Source organism: Galeopterus variegatus, unplaced genomic scaffold (assembly GCF_000696425.1).
Source record: "Galeopterus variegatus unplaced genomic scaffold, G_variegatus-3.0.2 Scaffold3259, whole genome shotgun sequence".
Lineage (NCBI taxonomy): Eukaryota > Metazoa > Chordata > Mammalia > Dermoptera > Cynocephalidae > Galeopterus > Galeopterus variegatus.
Window position 1 is genome coordinate 180,493 of NW_007729370.1, and position 13,766 is coordinate 194,258.

At 40.5% G+C, this 13,766-nt stretch overlaps 1 pseudogene; it reads right to left on the minus strand.

Moving 5' to 3' along the window:
• Positions 1-13,766, minus strand: part of LOC103600191 — a 34,913-nt pseudogene that overhangs the window by 1,586 nt on the left and 19,561 nt on the right.

Genomic DNA, 13,766 nt, shown 5'->3' on the forward strand with positions numbered 1-13,766 from the left:
TAATACAGTCATTTGGAATTGGCAATTTTGAGAAGGTACATATGCTAATGAAACTTTAAAAGTGCTGCTTAGACCAATAAATGTCTATGCCAGTCTTTAAAGTGTTTACTTCTTTCTTCCTTCTTTGCTTTATTTGTTTAATGATAGATTGAAAGCAGAGAGCATATCTAAAGTCTGAAGAAATGCTCTGTGTGAACAATTTGTTCATTCATTAAACAATTTATTGATCTCTCATTATATAGCTGGTAGTGTACTACACAGTTGGATACAACCAATAGGACATGGTCGGCACCTTTAAAAAATGTAAGTTCTTGGAGGGTATTTTTTGAGGGAAAGGTAGCCTTTATTTTTGCATGAGAAAAATTAATTACTTCATTGGCTCTTTGCTGCAGCATCCCTTTAGATAGTAAGCATTGGTAATAACTTGTTTTGCAAATATATGATTTTTACACAACTTTGCAGGACAACACCTGCAGGCCAGATTCTCAGTGTTTTTTTCCTGCGGTCCCCCGCCCCCCAACCCCGCCAAGGGCTCCACGCTTCCCGCAGCCGCTCTGAGACCAGCAGAGCTTTGGGGCACCCTGAGAGCTTCGGGGCAGGGCTGCGGAGGGCGCGCATGCTCCGTCCATCCCCCCTCCATGGCACGTTTTTACGTGGTCATTAAAAGTCAACTGTCCGGAAGCCAATCTTCAGGAGCCTTGAGGCCGGAAGATGACAATGCTGTGTTGAAGGAGGGCCGGCATCCGATGTGGCCGTAGGTCTGGCAGACAAGGACAGGGAGAACTCTAATCGTTGGCTGTGAATATTGAGCCCACCTTGCCCTGCAATGGATTTGGATGGGGTGGGGGCAAACCGGAGATGGAAGAGAGGAGACTAAAGAGCAGGAAGGAGGCAGCAGGACAGGGTGGAGATGGAAGGCAGGAATGAGGCGAACAGCAGCACACACCTGATTCAAAAGTAGAATAAAGCCAATAAGCAGAGAAAAGAGAGATTAGCGTTGCCTTTGATGATTCACAACAGATCCATTTACTAGTAGGACCTAAAAACACAGAACGATCATTGGGTGGGCTCAGGGTTAGGGGATGTCCAAAACTACCTGGGCTGTGTGGTCTTGGGTGAGTCACTTAAACTGGATAAAATGGGAATGATAGTTCCCACACAGAGCTGTTGTAAGAATTAAATGAGACAATCACACGAAAGCATCCAGCACATTGCCGAGCACACAGTAGGAGCTCAGCAAGTTTATGCCTATCCTTGGCATCTCAGGAAACATCAGAGAGCTTAATGTCCCTTGTGCTGAATACAAGGAAATCATAGAGGTTCAATGACTGACAGCTGGGCTGGGTTGGGGATGGTGGGGAAGAAAGCAGTGGGTGTCCAACTGCATGCCCCTCTAGTTCTTGACTAGGCTGAGATATAAAACTCGGTCACACAGCTAATTCTATTTTTTTTGGTCTTTTTTTTTTTTTTTTTCCGTGTCCGGCAATGGACTGCAACCCTCAGTGTCGTGCCCGTACCGGACCGGGACCGGCAACAGGATCGCAACCCTCGGCGCTGCGCCCGCCCCAAAAAAAACCAGTGAGCGGGAACCGGTCTGTATGTGGGATCCAAACCCTCAGCAGGAGCGCCGCCGCGCTTCCCAAGCGGCGCACTGTAGCAGTGCGCCACCGGGCTGGCCCCGAATTCTATTAATTGATGTAAATAATGGCCAGGAGTCACCAGGAAAACGTTCAGATCTTGTGTATGCTATTTAATAAGGAAGGACAGTTTCATTTTAGAAAGAATGTTTTTAATAAATTGAAAAGAGAATTGCTGTATAATATATGCATGTATTGAAACAACACACTGTACCCCACAAACGTGTACAACTAAATTTTATAATTAAAAACTGCTGAAAAAAATTTTAAAGAAAGAAATTGAAAAGAGAAAATTCTGGTATTTGAAGGCATTCATCCTGGATATCTGAGAGTTCTGGATGATTGAGTACAAAATACTTCCATTTGTGGGATACTCCTCTATGCCTCAGCCATATGTTATTTCAGGTAATCCTCTTGGTAGCCCCAGGATGTAGGAACTTCTCTGAAGCAGGCAGTAGGCCGTGAGCCATATTCTGTTTCATTTTTTTGGGTTTTTTTTGTGAGTCATATTCTTCCCCATCCCTAGCTAAGGCTGTTTGGGCTAGGAGTAGATATTGTCCAAGCCAGGCTAATCAATTTCCCTCTCTTTTATTATCATTCCTATTTATAAGGATGAGACTTATAAAGGTTAAATCACTAGTCCAATTATCCATCTAGCAAGAGGCAAAACTCAGATTTGTGCCCAAGTCTTTTTAACTCCAAAATCTGCTACCTTGCTGAACACATATGCATATTTGGCTTTTGCAGGTGAATATATCACATTCTAGTAGTCACAAACTTGGCTTGGGGGAAGGTCTGCAGGCTGGCTTAGCACAAGAATGGACATTGTCTTTCCTGTGCTTGCCACGGACATCCACTTGCTTGGGACAGCAGGATAAGAGCACAGTGTGAGCAGTAAGTATCCAGGCCGTCACTGCCAAAGGAACAGGTTTAGGATGTAATTGGTGGGGCTGAAACTAGAAGAGAGGTGCCTTCCGTGTTTCTAAAAAAGGCCTCTATGGCGAGCAGTTGATATGGGAAAGATCCCCTTGGTTTTTAGTTATTTTTACAACTCTAGGTAAAACCTCAAACCCTCTATTCCCAGTGAGTCTTTCTTGGTATACTAGTTATTCTTTACTTAAATGAACAGCCCTCAAATAGAAGCAGATACAATACACAAAAACTTTTATTAAGTGGAAGTTAGACTTACTTCATGGTAACTAACCAGTTACAAGTGCATTTAAATTCATGTGTGTGGACACTGTAGAAGTCAGAATGGTCTTATTGAAAGTCCAGTGTTCTGGCTCAGTTTGTGCCAATGCGACCCAAGGTAGAACCACACACAAAGTAAGTACAAGTCAACGATGATGTTAGATTAGGTTGGCAACACCACATTCATTGTTAAAGCTAAGCATCACAGAACATGAAAGCCCGAAGACCAGAAGACTATTACAAAAGTGATTCTTGCTATAAGTCTTCTACTTAAATGCTTCCAGAGGACCAGTGTAGCAAATCCTCAACTCTGGGACAAAGCCATTTCTATATTTTATACTTCAATGGGCCACAGAAACTGTAAACATTCGATGGTTTTCCTGATGTCCATTTCATGTAGATGCCAGCCATCCCCGTGGCAAAGTGCAGTTTAACTGGTGTGAACATTTTATGATGTGAATCTTCAATCTGAAAATTTTCTTCTGTTTCAATTAGCACCAGTTTATTTTAAATATTTTTCCTGGTGTTAAATATTTAGGAAACAATTTTTTTTTTTTTTAGAAAAACTAACACACAAAGTCCAAAACAATGGAAAGCAAAAGACATTTAAAAATTGTTTTAGAGAACAGCATTTAGAAAAACAACATCATTTAAACATTTGACAAATCTATGTACAATGTGCCAAAAGCTGGCAAGGAGCATGGCTGAGGAACAGTCACGTAAAAGGTTTATTAACCTGAACCTCCACAGGCTATATGTACTGTCAGATAGGTATTCAGAAATGTAGTATCAGAACATCTAGATTTGGCTAAAAATCATATAAAAAGACACATTGCCCCTCTCCCAATAACCTTTAATTAGGTAGCAAACATATCCAGTATAACCTCTAAGTACCAGGTTTACAAGTGTGTTTTTTCATATTTTACATACAAACACTTGAGAAACTTTCTCAATGGATTCAGAAGAGAACTGGAATGGCAGAGAAATGGAGTTCTTTATTTCCACATTGTCAGATGAAGGAAAAAATATTTTTTCATGCTGAGAAATGTAGTAGAGCACTGACTAAGGAGCAAAGACAAATTACCTGGGGAAAAGGTTTTGTGAAAATACAAAATCAACAAGAGGGCTGAAGTAATTTGTGTATATTCTATATAGACTTTCTAAAATATAAGATCTCCATGTAACTTTGAAAAGAGATCAATGATTTGCTTTGCTGAACAATATTTTCATACTTTGTTCTTCGAAACTGTATAACCTAAACCCTTTGAAGATTTTTTTTTCTTGGATTGAGAATTAAACACAACAGACAAAACCTTTGTTATAGTCATCCAATGCAATACTCATTAACTCTATGCAGTTCTGTTTGCTTGGTAATCCAGTGTTACTAGAACATCCACCTCCAAAGGCCTGGGCACAGTTTGTAATACTCAACATTTCCCATTACGCTTAAGAAGTAAAATATAAACCATTTCCCATTTATTCACCTTAATGGTTGAATGTTTTTACAGCCTGACATTTCAGAGTAAAGTGTCAATATGCCATCTTTAAAAACATTATCTAGAAGAATACACATGAGAGTCCCACATCCCATAAGGATATGCATTCAAGTTTATTTTGAATAATTTGCAGTTGTGATAAGTCTCTATGAAAAAAATTTACTTGGATTTGGTACAAAATACGTTACTCTTTGAAAATGCATAGTTTATAATTTTATACATCCATTCACTAATATGAAAGGCTTTTGTAAGTAAGCACTTACCCCCGAATGGTGGTAAGATTGTATTTCAAAAAATCTCTAAACATTGGCTAGCTTTGCCACATAGTTTCCGAATTAGTGCCCAATGACGTGGTAATGCCTGTCATTTCAACATGAGTGTCATACAGGAAGAACTGCTACTTTCTCTTCAGGCTGTCTTTCTCCTTTATTTGTTTAGCATGCACTAAAAAGCAATGCTTTCTACTTATAGCATTCCCACTAAATACCCCATTTTAAATATTTAATAACTTCATTTTAATATTTTAGATTTGGTGTAGAAAACAATTCACAAGATGGCTTAATTCTTAAACCTTATCATGGACTAAGGGGAACAGAGGCTTAGCAATTACAGTTGTTCTTTCTCCCTGGCCCCCTCATTTGCAAAAAATGACCCTAGGCCACTCACAGTTGCATTTGATGAAGTCCTGAACCCTTTGGGACCTAGCAACTTTTTCTTATCCTGAGTTCTTCTTCTAAGTATATAGGCTTTTGATACATGAAACACTTTGGAAACTATACTAGTGTCTGGTTATTCCAGAGAGTGTACATTTAAATGGCTGACCATTGTCTAACCATTAATTACAAAAATAGAATTTTAGGGTGTATTTTAGGAAAATATTGATTAATGGCTTTTTTTTTTTTTTACATATATGATCCATATTCCTGGGTTATTTTAAACCCAGAGCATTTTCAGTTCTTGAAGTCATAGAACTAGTATATTTTGGGGCTGTTGAGTTTTTCCCTAAAAAGCTAAGTCTATTCTAAAGCTTTCTACCAGTGACTGAGGAGGTTCCCCAAACAGTTGGGATACTGTGGAAAGAGGGACTTTGCTATCATCACAAGGGCTGGTCAAGTCACAGCATTGATTTCCAATAAGCAGAGCATAGGAAAAAGGGCTTAAAAAGTAAAAAAGGATTTGTAATCTGCAAAGTTATGCATTGCTCCCAACCTATTTTGCTTTTTGGGGTGGGGGTAGTTTACTACCGAACTCCACTGTAAATTCCTGAGAGGTAATTCAAACTCTAGCAGCCACGGCCCTAAGAACTCTACCTCTTTCTGCTCTGTCCCAGCCATCTGTGCCCAAAACATGGGACGAGGGCTCCACTGGAGTGAAGAAAAAGTGCTTAACAGTGTGAGTAGATGGGAGTTATTTTTGCTCTCCATAAATATAAAATCAAAACAATTGTACCCTGCAGGGGCCACTTCCTTTTCACATAATAAAGGCCAACTCTGTTTTCATGCTCCATAATTGTGGGCAGAGGTCAGAACCTGGAGTAATTAAACGTGAAGTCCTCTTGCTCTGCCCTCGGGTGTCCCCTGCTAAGGTGCATCCCAGCACACGTCGTTGGTTCTACTAGCCTTGCACGTGGAAGGGACGGGTGGGGTGGGTAACTGTCATGGGGGCCTTGAGGCAGGGTGAAGGATTAGGAATCTGCCTTGTCATTCTTTACCAGTGAGTCTGAGCAGATCTTCTGTGATGAGTGTGGCAGGTTGAATGCTGGCTGATCTGCCCTCCTCATGACCACCTAAAACTGTTCAGACAGATGGAAATTCTTCCCCTGAAGGAAGGTAGGAGCCACATTGACTGTGCCTAATGTGCCAGTCACAGTAATATCTATCCCCTCAGACTTTAACAGAGAGAAATCAGTGCACAGAAGCAAGAATGTCCCATCTGGGGCTTTGGAAGTGAGCAAACAACAGTCTGGCCTCTGGCTTGGGGAGATGAGGGCGAAGAAGAGAGAAACATTTTACTAGCAAATTTGTAAGTGGTTGCCAAGATGGGGGAAAACAAGACTAATAACCCGAATGGGGACTGTTCTTCTCCCTGTCCCTTAAAACTCAATTTCTCCTCCAGTGTGGTGGTTTCCCTTGTTAGTGAGGGATGTAGAGAGAATTCAGTAGAAAATACATGAGCACCTTTTACATTTTTTTTAAAAGAAAATTTCCTTCTTTAATGACAGCTCTCTTGCCTTTTCCAAGAGTTGTTACTTTCTATTCCAGCTAACTTTCTGCATTAAAAATTTAGGAAATTGGCCTTACTAAGAAAATGTAATAGTTAATTAAACCAAAGAATTAATTTTTAGTATTTTTATAAATAAAGGGAATCTTCTCTTTGGAAGTTGGTTGTTAATAATTATGTGGCTGGTGCCCAACATGAAAGAACATTTTTGAAAAACAAAAGGGCTACAATTTTTTTTTTTTTAAAAGATGACCGGTAAGGGGATCTTAACCCTTGACTTGGTGTTGTCAGCACCACGCTCAGCCAGTGAGCGAACCGGCCATCCCTATGTGGGATCCGAACCCGGGGCCTTGGTGTTATCAGCACCGCACTCTCCCGAGTGAGCCACGGGCCGGCCCCAAAAGGGCTACAATTTAATCACAATCTCCACCTTGTTTTTTCAAAATCTGTAGTTATCTGCTTTTGCAACCACAGCTTTCTTCTTGTTCCTTAAAACTTGGGTCTTTCAAGTCCTCCCGCTATAATGGTGTGGGTGCTAACCACTGCAAAATGGGCTTCTTTTCCATTTGAAAAAGGAGGCAAGTACTAAACTGTTTCCCCCTTAGCACTGTATTACTTCAGAAACAATAAAAGTATCATTCATTAAAAAGACTGTCAATGAAGTATGTGATGGACCAGAATGGTTTTCTGAGAATCCTTCTAGCTCCATGACTAAACTCCCTGTGAGTGGCTTTACTCTAAACTCAAGATGTTAAACCTGATAAACTGATTGGAGAAGGGTAAGGTAAAATCCCTTCGTATATTGGACTGCCTTTTAATCATTTACTGTTGCTTTGTGTTGCTTTGCCCCCCACAGATTTGTCACCCCGTCTTCCCCTGGGTGACAGAGATGCAAAGGATTACTCAAAGCACATCTCTTCTGAGCAGTGAGAAGCCCTGAGGTGGTTAACTTTCCCGGGACCCTCCAGCAAGAGGCATCCCTTCTTTGGGAGAATTAATACCAAATTGGGGTTCTCTTCCTGCATTTATTTTCCAGACCAGGAAGTTACAGGAAGAGAACAAAGGTGGGGATATAGTTTAACAATATAGGCTGATAACTTTCAGTGAAACAAGCCAGATGACATTCCAGTGAGGCAATTAAGTGGTCCTATCAACAACAGTTTGATCTTAACAAACATCCCTTCTTAACAGCAATTTCTCAGTATCTTCACATAACAATTGATAACTAGTCTGTCTTTGAGCCAGCAACCCTGCTGTGCCACAATCCTTATCTTGCAACAGAGACTTATAGCCTGAGGAAAATTTCCTGTCCTTGCAAGGTCAATATTTGAAACTGCAAGGCTTTGGAAAACCAGGCCCTGTGAAGTACATATGCTTTTTAGTATATTCCACAATTTACAATGGAAGAAATCTCACTCATTGCCAATGTCATTTAAATTGCATTCATATTTAAACATGACTTCACCATATTACCAGGTCTAGTGGATTGAATCATGTCCCCCCAAAACTCCCTGAAGCTTGAATCATGTCCCCCAAGTTTTATGTATTGGAAACTTAGCCCCACTGTGACTGTTAAGAGGGTGGGAAATTCTATCATGGTAATTGAAAGTTGGAGCCTTGAGGAGGTGGTTGGATTGTAGGACCATGCTAAAGAGAATGGATTAAAAATGGTGGTCAGGGGCATGGTTCTGAGGGCTTTAAAAGAAGAGGAGAGTCTGTCTCTCTCTCTCTTTTGTTCTCTCTGCTTCCACCATCTTGCAATGTGAGACCCCTGGGTCACTGTTGCCACCACCAGATGGACCTTGGACTTCCCAGACTCAGAAACTGTAAGCAATAAATGTTTTTCTTTATAAATCACCCAGTTTCAGGTATTCTGTTATAGCAACACAAAACGGACTAATACACCAGGCATTTCCAACTTTCAGTTTACAGTACATTTTGATTTGATCATTACAAATTATATATTTGAGCTGGTTTTAAATTTTCTGGCATCAATTTAAGTTTTATGTAGATAACAAATGTTGAATGCTAGCATTTTTCCTAAGGAGTCAAAACTTACTTGGAACATGGCATTAGCTAATACATTCCTGTAATTAACCACTTAGTTGGTGGGAACTTAAGGAATAGGGGCATTGTAGTAAAGGGACACGTTTGGGGATGATTAAGAGTGCACTTGGCTCTTTACTTCTATGATGAAAGGCCTGGACAGAAAGGATGGGTTGAGAACATGGGGGGTCCTTGGGTCTTCTCAGAGCTAGGGTCATACCGGAAGACCAAGGTATGAGCCGGCCTTTAATGAGCCCTTTCCTTCCTCCTTGAGGGCAATGATGAGGCTGACTCACAGGGTCAAGACTAGTCTGGGTAGGCTTTGGAGGTGAGTGGCAGTGATCCTAAATATTCCTATTCTACTGGGTTCTTATGAAGATCAAATGAAATAATGTATCTGAAAGAGACTCACTTTATTGTATACGTGAGAGGGTTAGTCATTATCCCAATACCATCAGGATTCTGATGTAGGATACAGGTTAAAGTAACTGAGTCCATCCAAACAAAGGAAGCAACTTCTAATATTTTTTCACTACACACTTATTCTCATTTTGTCTACTAAGTTAGTAGTAAGGTACTAAGGTTTTCCATGTGGGAAAACCCTTCCTGACATTAGTGGATACCCCCAAATACGTAAGTGCCTACCAGTTCTGAAGCAAGGATTTTGCCATATCAGAGGTGAAACAATGGTAATTTTACACTGGAATGAAGAGTCATAAGGCAGAATGGAGAGGGAAGGAGTGTGGAGAGGTTGGCAAAAGGCTTTGGCACGAGGAGGCAGTGTGTGCTATCTTAAAATTCAGGGCTTCTGGCCACCTTCTCTGAAGGCACAAGGCTACTCTTTGCCAGCCCCTCATCACAGTGGTTGCGGTAGTGCAAACAGTAAGTAAATTAGGATTATAGCTATTCAATGCTTTGGGGCATGACCTGGGTAGAAGGAGGCAGAGTGAAAGCTGGATAATAACTCAGTATTTATTTTGATCAGAGGCAAGCCTAGTCTAAGGATATCACATTTCTATATTCAAGTACTAGATCAGAATGATTGCTGGGGAGAGATACCTCTTTCCCTTCTTTTATTTTAGTTGTCCAGATAGTGCCAACATATGAGTTTGTGGGGCTGATGGCTGACCTTGACCTGATAACCATGGAATGTGAAACCTATTTTCCCTAACAGTTGAAACTGGTGGCCATAGGCTGCATCTGCCCACAGACAGCTTCTCTTTGGTTTGCACTGTGTTGGCCAAGAATTTGAGTTAGTTGTCAACACTTAAATGTAAGGCAATAACATATTTCCAAGTCAGAAGATCTAGCAGCCCTGAGCCTGATCTCTGTGTGGTTCAGACTGTCTAGAGCTGAATGTGGGTCCACCTTCAAAGGGGGCATGTGTTCTCCAGTTCAACACAATCTCCACCATTCTATAGTGTCCTTCTTTTTGCCCAATCCTCATTGATTATTTACAGAACTGGCTGGCCCTTAGGAAGGCATCTGTATTTGTAATCTCTGCTATATACCATTAGGAAACTTCTATTTAAACATGAAATAAAACTTATTTGGTTCCAAATCATACAGCAATACAGTAGAAACATTCCAAGGGGATGAAGATAGAGATTTGCAGGTTGCCTCATGTCAAAGACCGGGAGTCAAGGCTGTACATTTTTTCCTAACTCCGTGCATTTCTTTCTAGTCCTTATGGGTTCAGATTCTAAAGCCTATTTGAAACCAAGGTCTGAGCAACCTTCTGATCAACCACCTCATAGGAGTTCCCTAAGGGGTGTATGGCCACTCTCTTTCAGATTTCTTTTGATGTTATCTGCATACTTGGCTAATTAGGTTAGCTTTTGGAGTACTAAAATCTTAGAAAGAAAAGATGCTTTCTTATTTTAACAGTGAGTGGGCTTGAAAAAAATCGTACAGCATTATGAAATGGTTTTGGCAAAGCTCAGAATAATTTGTGCAGTTAATAAACTCTCCACAGCTCCCCTTCTTGTTTCTTGACTCTTGGGAATACAGTCACATTCTGATCACAACCTTGTGTGCCTATGAGTTCTTCACAGCGAAGAATCAAGCACTTGTTCTGATAAGGAAATTAGAGTTACTTAGTTAGTGCTGAGGACAAAATTATTTTCACTACTACTGATCACATAAGAATTCCATCTTTGGACCTACATGCTATGATTTTAGAAGTTTCCACCAAATGATACTTGCTAGTTAAATGCAGGTTTATAGTTCTGGTAAGTCGAGTGGTAAACTTGTCTTTGTAACATAGAATTTATCATTTTACAGTAAAGAATGTATAAGAATATTCGGCCTATAAACATATCTGTTAACACTTTTTAGATTTAAAATACCCAGGGTGACTCTTCAAGTCTCTTATTTCCATAGTACTTTGAAAACACACTGGTAATGATAAAAGGAGTAGCTGTTGCGATCTTGATCCTCTTGTAACAACCATTCCATCTTATCTGCATTTCCACCCTTGCTGTAGAGGGTTAATTGAAAAGATAAACATCAAAACACTTGCTTAAAAGAGGCATAGCCCTTTGTTTGGTGAGCAGGAATTGCTGATAATATTAACATTTCCTATCTGGTAAAATACTGTATTTTAAAAAACAAGCTACAATGTATAAAACCAAGGTCATTTCCCACAAAATGTTCATGTTCTTTGTGATTATAAAACACTGCATCTTGTAAAATATTTCCAGTTCTGTTAACTTGAGAAGTTGAATACTAATGCTTATTATACAAGTGTCATGTCTCAGAATTGTAGAAGCCTAAGCAGTATATATTTTTTTATTTGGAAAATTAAGTTATAATTATTATTGTATTTAAGATTACATTTTGCCACAAGACATTACCATTGTGATTCTCAGATCCACAACAAAAGTTATAAAACATGAGATCGTCTTCAAAAAAAGGAACTATTTACAAAACAGGATCCGTTTTGATTACTGGTCTTATGACAGATAAACCTTTTAAAGCATGTATATCATTGGATATGGGCTTTTTCAAAGTCAGTCATCATAAGCAAACCAAGTTGGTCTCAAATACATTTTATACTTTCTCTATTGGTGTGCATTACTCGACGATACAATTAATACCTAAAAGTGCTAATTTCACTTTATTATTGACTTTGGGTTTGACAGGTTACAACAAAAAAGACACAATGGAAAAATTCCGATATGGAGGAATCCCCACAGGTATGAGGAACAGGGGGAGTCTGTGTGCTGCTCGTAGGGTTACTTTCTTAGAGAAAAGAAATTTCCAGTTGACCCGTGTGTGCCCAGCCTATGCTCCAAAATGATCCACATTTTCATTCATATTCATGAATCCTGTTCTGTTTCCCACTCATTCGTATGCACAAATTCTTTCCCAAGTTCACAAAGGTCAATGTTACGGCTGATGTTGTCAACAGAAATTCTACAGTCATGAGAAAAAGCAGCACCTTGTCCACATAAGTTCATGGAATTTTGCTCCTTAACATGCTATTAAAGCAAAATGCACATCTTTAATGGCTTTCTTTCACCTACAGAATTCTGCTTATAGCTAATAAACAGTCGCCAAATGGGGTGATTATAAAAAGGAATGGCAAGGCTTTGTAGTCACAATTACATTCAGAAAAAGCCTTACACAAGTCTGTGAATACCCACCAGGCACTGCGCCTGTGGTTCAAATGTCAGCCTTAGACAACAACAGGCCAGCTACAGGTAGAAAACAGCCCCTTTTCACAGGGCACCCCCCATGCCTCACAAAAGTCAGTACTGTCCATTCATGTTAATTTGTCTTGAAATGATAACATGTTCATTTGAAAAAAGTTCTGACTAGAAAAGCCTTCAGCGATAATACAACTCTTCCTAGTCTTAGGACTCTCCATACCTATCTTTCACATACCCTTTATTTTTCTCTGAGGAAATGAATATTATTCACAGTATTTTGCTGCCATTCTCAAGGTATTCTCTCCCATTTATTTATACAATTCTTGCCCCTTTTCTCTGAGCCTTCTGAAGTGAATGCTGCACTTCCATTTTCTGGTGGAGTCTGATGAAGGGGAAGTGGATTCAGCAGGGCTGCTTTCAAAAGGGTGGCTGAGTGTGACACCAGAGACAGCAGACTTAAACTTGAGTGATCTTGAAACTTAACGGAGGACATTTCAGTTTCACAAATCTTTTGCAACATACACATGACTATCTCTTTGAAAAGTTTTCAGAAAGCTCAAGAACTGGAACATGGGCCACTCTATTGAAAACTTTCATCTGCAACATGGTTATGACTGGGCAAGGAATTGTCTAATGAAGGGCACCTTGTTGTGCATGGAGCTGCTGTCAGGCACTTTGCAACTGGCACGTTCCTGGTCAGAAACACACTACTCTCTTCCTGACACTGGCTTTTGCCAACCAAGGGAGGAAAGTTTCCAGCAAGTGAGGTGGAGAGAGGACCATGCCTGCTAGGGATCAACCACTAGAGGTGTGCACAGCATCCTGGCGCCCCTGGCCAGAGCTGCATCCCTTGAAGTAGCTCTCTCCTTGCTTTAGGCAGCTGCTTCCAGCCAGAGAACCTGGGAGGTGCTCAGGGACAGTCACCGCTGGCTGAGTGGCACCAAGAAGATGAGCTGGAGCCAAGTACTCATAGGCCTCTTTTATCGCCTCCCTGACCCCCTTGCTACCCTGCTCTTTTCTCCAATTTTTCACACTGTCTCCCACCAACTGGGTGCATGTCCTCTGGGAAGGACTAAGGCTTAAAACCACTGCCTGATGAACACTCTTTGCTTTGCAGCTCTCTAGAGAGTGCTCTGTCAGTCACTATGAAATGCCTTCTTAGGAGAGAGACATGAGAAACCTCTTCTGAAGGAAAGGGTATCAATGGAGAAAAAACCCAGAAAGCTACAACACGCCCTATTTAGAAGTAGTTTGGGACCAGGATCTATTGCATTGCCACCTCTTTTGCACAAACAGGCCTCTGAGCTCCCTGTGGGGGACAGGGCTCCAGTTAAGCAGCCACCTTCCTCCCTCTTCTCTGTCAAATGAAGACATAAGAAGAACTTGGTTCCACAGAGATGGTATAAAATGAAAGTGTGGCTTCATTTGGCACTTCATTTAGTTCCAAAATATAACAAAATAACTACTTGAAAAAAATAACTTTTATAATCAGTGGCTGTATATTGCAATTCATAGCTTTCCGG